Below are 6,232 nucleotides of genomic sequence, written 5' to 3'. Positions count from 1 at the left end.
TGTTCTTACCTTATTTTGTTTGTTGAAATTCTATCATGTTTTTAAAAGCCCACCCAGAATTCTCTCTTCCATAAAACCTTTCCTTGGCCCTTTAACTCTCAGTGGCATAATTATTACTGTCTTTTATTATTGTTTCTGGTGTCCTGTTAGATCTTAAATGTCTTGAGGGCAAGGGCCATGTTTTATTCATCTCTGCATCAGCCCATATTCATCCAGTTAATTTAACAAAGATTCATTGAGAGCAGAGACTGCACTCAGCACTGGAACTTCAAAGATAAATGTGACATGGTCCTTGCTCTCAAGGGACTTCACAGGCTAGGCATGGGGGGTGGGGGGAAACTGGTGTAAAAACGTGTATGCATGCATGTGTGTTTGCATGTGTTCCTCTTGGTGTCTCAAACATTAGCAGGTAATCAAATATCATGAGTTCACAGAAAGAATGAAGCTATAGGGACCAGCAGTTAGCATAATGGCTATGTCGCTGGACTCCCATGTAGTTGACTGCGATTTGAGTCCCGGATCCGGCGGCTTAAGCTCACGCCAGGCACGTGTGCGTGTGTGCCCAAGAGGAGAATGGAGGAGAAGGGATTGTGGTATGGCCATCCCCCCTGGGGGGTGATTTCTCGCTTTCTGTCTCTCTGTCTCTCTCTGTCTCTCTGGCGAGTGCACGTGCCCTATAGCAAAAACCTATCAAAAAAAAAAATAAAAGAATGAATGAAGCTATACAGGAAAGGTTTATCTTCAGTCTATTTTATGTAAATGCTCATAAATTAGTTTGGGAATATAGTTTTGGGGAGAGGAGAAAATGAACCTAATTGTATTATGGAAAGCACTTCTGTGCATCTCTCTTAGGGGCAATGAAATGGTTTAGAAAAGGGCAGATAAGCTTTAGAATTAGATTGCTTTGAGTTTGAATTCCAGCTGTGCTAATTTATAGCCATGTGACCTTGGGTTACCTGCGTTCTTATTTTCTTACATGTAAGATAGATGATGTTCACTGTAGTTGTGGGGTCAGATTAGACAACACTTGCACAGTGCCTAGTACACGTGCATAACTTATTAGAAGCTTGGTAATAAATGTATTTGTCCCTGTTGTCTCTGTCCCCCCCCCCAATTTGTTATAGGGCATCCGTGCTCACCAAAGAGAGACAAAGAGAGAAAGAGGAAAAGTGAGAAAGCACCCCCAGGGAGGATAGCCACATTGCAATCTCTTCTTTATTCTCCTTTTAGGAGTTTGGGCATGGGTGCACACACTCCCAGCATGTTTTGCAAGTCATCTGATTCAATATTCAAACCATTCAGTTGGACATATGGAATCCAACTGCCTTAACCACCATGCCACCAGCTGGCCCTATATCTGCTTTTCAAAAAGAAAGGAGATTCGGGATTTGCCGTCTATACTAGAACAATATAGATGGAGAGAATTTCAGTCCACTCTAAACCTTTCCGCGTCTAACTGGAAAATTTTTAACTTATATTTCTTTTTCATTATTTTAAAATTTATATACCATTGCAACCTTAGATTTGGGATATTGTTGGAATCAGTGGTGGGGAGAGAAAGGACCTGGACTTCATTCTGGGAAGGAAGAATTTCAGATAATGTTCTGAAAGCATGGATTGCTTTTACAAATTAGATCTCCTTTCCACAAGAACTTGTGAATCATTGGACCTTAAAGAGGATTTATGGATTTTCATTTATTTTTAGGGATTCAATGAAAAGATATTTGTTACAGTGTCTTGGGAGTAAACATTTTTTTTATCCTGCCTTCCCCCACTTCCCACATTAAACAGTTATTGAGTACCTACTGAATAGCAAGCACTGACTAGTAAGGAGGTGGTGAGCAAAGCAGACATGGGCACTGCCCCATGGAATTTACAGCCTAGGACAATGGAGATTGGCATTGATCAAATAAGTACACAGATATATACCAAACTCTGAAAAGATCTGGTAATGAAATTACAGAAAGCACTGAGTCTTCTTCTTGTCTAGAGGGTTACTCACAAAACTTTCTGGAGGACAAGAGCATTAGAGTTGATTTGGATTTGTGCGAAGAAGGTGTTGATGAAGCAAAGAGAGTCAGGGTGAGCATAAGCATGCCAGGAGAAGCTTGTGGGTACACTCTGAGCCAGGCAGGGACATGACCTGATCCTGAATGGGAAGAGAAACAAGAAATAGAGCCATGGGAAGGGACTGGTTTTTATAGGGAACCCTTGAAGGATTTTAAGCAGGCTGATATGAATAGATTTGCATTTCAAGAAAGTTATTTTGGCTGCTGTATAGAGAACAGATTAGAGGGACTAAGAATGGTAGCTAGGAGAACAGTTAGGGTACACCAGTAAGAGTCAATGGAAGCTTGATTTGGGGACTTAGCTGTGTGAGTAGATAGAAGAGAATGCAGTCCAGAGAGATTTAAGAAGTAAATTTAACAGCACTAGGTGATGGATTGACTATGAGTGATGGAGACTGGCTTATGAACTCTGTCTTTAATCAGAAAAGCCCTGAAGATCATGCATCTGCCAATGACCATTCTAGACATTGCCTGCCACCTCAAACATGTTCAAGGGCAAGGGCAATCAGGGGGCTGGAAAGTGCACTAGGCTGAGTGTGAGGAGGGCATCTTTTCAGGCAATGGCTCTGCAGTTTCACAAACTATTAAACTCTTCTAGACCTGAATTTTACCATCTGCAAAATCAATAGGTTATGTTAGATAAATTTCTACAAACACAGGCTGCACACAATTCTGTTTATTTTTCAGGGCCAAATAAATTTTGCATTTTCTATATTAGCACTTTACATTTGCAGAATACTTTGAACTCTCTCTCTCTGTGAGGCTTTAGTATTGATTATCACATAGTTTTTTTGTTTGTATTGTTTTTGCTATAGGATGCACGAGCTCACAAGAGAGAGAGAGAGGAGAGGGAAGGAGAGAGACAGTGAGAAAGCACCCTCTGGGAGATGGCTATGCCAAAGTCCCTTCTCTATCATTGTCCTGTGGGATTTTTTACATACACACACATCTAGTATGTTTTTCAAGCCACCAGATCTGGGACTTGAACTGCACAGTCAGCCATATGGGATCCATTAGCCTTAAAAACTGCACCATGTGCTGATCTATCACATAGATTTTTTTTACAACAATCTTATGAAATTAAAAAAAATTTTTTTAAATATTTGCATGTTTTACAAAACCTTTACAATCAGTAATTATAATAAAATATGCAATTATATACAAGGATTATATACATTTTGCCCAGACCTTTACATCACAGTACATGGTTTCCCTCAGAAATATTGTAGACATTTATTACCAAACAATAAAATTCAGCAACAGTAGTGTTACAACACCTGTCAGCACAGACATCTTTTTCATATATTACATCATAAGAAAATATATGTCTTTAAATTAGGCTTTTAAAAATGTCTTTTATAAAATCTGAACATACAATATTTCATTCATAGAATGTTTTTTTCTATGTTCTGACTGAAGCCTTGTGCATAAAATGACCAGTTATAATATTGACTTATTCTATTCACTCTCCCAAAATTATTAACACTATTTGAATTATTTATGCTGAGCTTTCTTTACAATGAATTTGGCATGGGGTTTGGTGAGGGAACAAATGCTGGCCTTGCTATAGAAAAGGTTGTGTGACAGTCATTTAAATTTTTGAAAATTCTTGAAAGGGTACATTAGAGAAGTCAAAATCAGAGAGTGCAGTTTTTCATTTTACTTCCTAATACTGTAAAGAAAAAGGGAAAGTATTATAAATTTGATATGAAAATAATTATATTATTTTTGGAAGTCTCTTATAGGTTAAAAAGAAAACCTATCAAACCAAACATCTTGTCCCAAACGTACATAGTAATTTACAGTTCTTTTGCACTTAAAAATTCATGGGAAAAATATTGCAAATTAAGGCATATCATTTTAATGAACTTTCATAAGCAGGAAAAACTATAGTTTTTTTATTTTTAGTATGTGAATAAGATAGATCTTAAAACTTGGAAATACTTGAATTAAATACTTGCTTTATTATCTAACCTTTAACATTCAGATAAAATCCTTATTTGATTTCAGGTTTGTAAACATTCTACTTGGCCAGATAAGGAGACAGACCTAGAGTAATGAGAAAGTTTATCTAAGGTTACTGATTATTGGCAAAATTAGAGGCCATAGTTTCCTAATTCCATGTTTGACCCCTTTCTACTAGATCTCTCTGCTTTCTATTGCATGTTTATGTTGCTTTGTATTCTGTTTAATTCCCCTGCCATTCCATTATTTTTAAGTATTCCATCCAGGGAGGCAGAGTGTTGCACTGTAAGTTACTTTAGGCACTTCCAATATTTGGCTTAAAACTACTGGCTTATTAAAAACTTGAGACTTTGTGATTATTGTTGCCACTTCTGACCCAATGATCAAGAATAATGAATAATTTGGGCAGATTCCAAGTGTTTATATAGAGAAAATGTAAGCAGACACAGAGGACATGAAAGACTGACCTGATTAGGAGGAAATCTATTAACATTATGGTGTTTTTCAATGTTTGCTTCCAAAATCAGGCAATCATAATTTTGTGAATAGGTTTGGTTCTAAAATAATCTTACAAATTGTAGTGAGTATTGAGGCTGCTCATCTCTGAACCCTATTTGATAAATTCTGTATTTCAAAAGAGATTCAGCTCAAGAGAAAAATTCAGGGAACAAATGGTGATCCAGTGATAGAATGCAGTGCTCTGTGAGGGTAACTCACATGGGAAGGTTCTGGGTTTGAATCTAGAGATCTCTCAGAGATATGCACTTACACATGATCTGGGGCTGGCTGAGGCTTGGGGTGGATCATGGCATCAAAATCCTGTTAGGGGGAATATGTATTGTATGGAATACTACTCAGCCATAAAAAATAGTGAGATCTTCACATCTGATACAAAGTGGACAAATATGGAAGACTTAATGCTAAGCAAAGCAAGTCAGACAGTGAAAGGCTTTGTATGTCCCCACTCAATATATACTGTATGTCTGTGCTCTATAGCAGAAACTGTAAGATTGGAAAATATAAGGAGGGCAATTTTAGATACTAGAGATAGTAAGGACAGGGGTTATATGGAGGTGGGTAATACAGTGAAGGAGGGAGGAGAATGAGGGGAAAATGACAATATGTTTAATTGACACAAAAATGAAAAGTGATTTGCTGATGATAATGTATACAGTAATCTCTTTGTCTTGACAGATATGCACTATATTTGTGCTGGGAAAAGCCATATTGTATACTGTAAAGATGTATAGGAACCAGCAGATGGTGTAATGGTTACATTGCTGGACTCCCACATAGTTGACTGTGGTTCGAGTCTTGGACCTGGCAGTTTAAAACTCATGCCAAGGTGCATGTGTGTGCATGCCCAAAATCCTGAAAGGAGAATGGAGAAGAAGGGATTGTGGCATAGCCATCCCCCTGGACAGCTATTTCTTGCTTTCTGTCTCTCTGGTGAGTGCCCGTGTCCTATAGCAAAAATCTCTCTCTCTAAAAAAAGCTAAAGGTCTTTCCCTGCTCCCCATGCCATTGGAACATCCACCCAAGATGGCCTTGGTGCACAGAGAGCTGTTTGTGGCTGGGTGGGGATGCTACAAAGCGTGGCTTATTCCTTCTCCCACACGCCTTTGAACTCTCAGCCATGTTAACTGGGATTTGGAGAAGCCCATCTTTTCCCCACTCTCTGTGCCTTCAGGACATCTGCCCCAGTGACAGGTTTGGCTGCAATGAGTGGAAGGACACCACAGACAAAGACAAGATACTAAGACTGGCAAGAGAAAAACGGGAAGTTACCACAAAGGATATCCCATCAGGCTAACAGCAGACCTCTCATCAGAAACAATGTGAGCAAGGAAAGAATAGGAAAATATATTCAAAGTGTTAAGGGAAAAGCACTTTCAACCAAGAATACTGTACCCAGCAAGATTATCTTTCATATGGGAAGAAAAGTCAAGAACATTCTCAGATAAACAAAACCTGAAAGAATTTACCAATAGCAGACCAGATCTCCAAGAAGTTCTCAAGGGAGTGCTATATCAGGAAAATTAAATACAGATACACAGAAATAAGAGTTCAAAAACTAAGAAAATGGCCAAGTTAGTCATAGGGACAAGCCTGGAGTTGAATATTATATCCCAGAATTCAATCGGAAAGATAGAACCACAACAGAAGATAAAGTACATGAGACTGAACTGGTGAAATAG

The sequence above is a fragment of the Tupaia chinensis genome, unplaced genomic scaffold, assembly GCF_000334495.1.
Source record: "Tupaia chinensis unplaced genomic scaffold, TupChi_1.0 Scaffold000248_1, whole genome shotgun sequence".
Classification (NCBI taxonomy): Eukaryota; Metazoa; Chordata; class Mammalia; order Scandentia; family Tupaiidae; genus Tupaia; species Tupaia belangeri.
The sequence above is the reverse complement of the archived record's forward strand: the minus strand, read 5'-3'. Positions refer to the sequence as shown.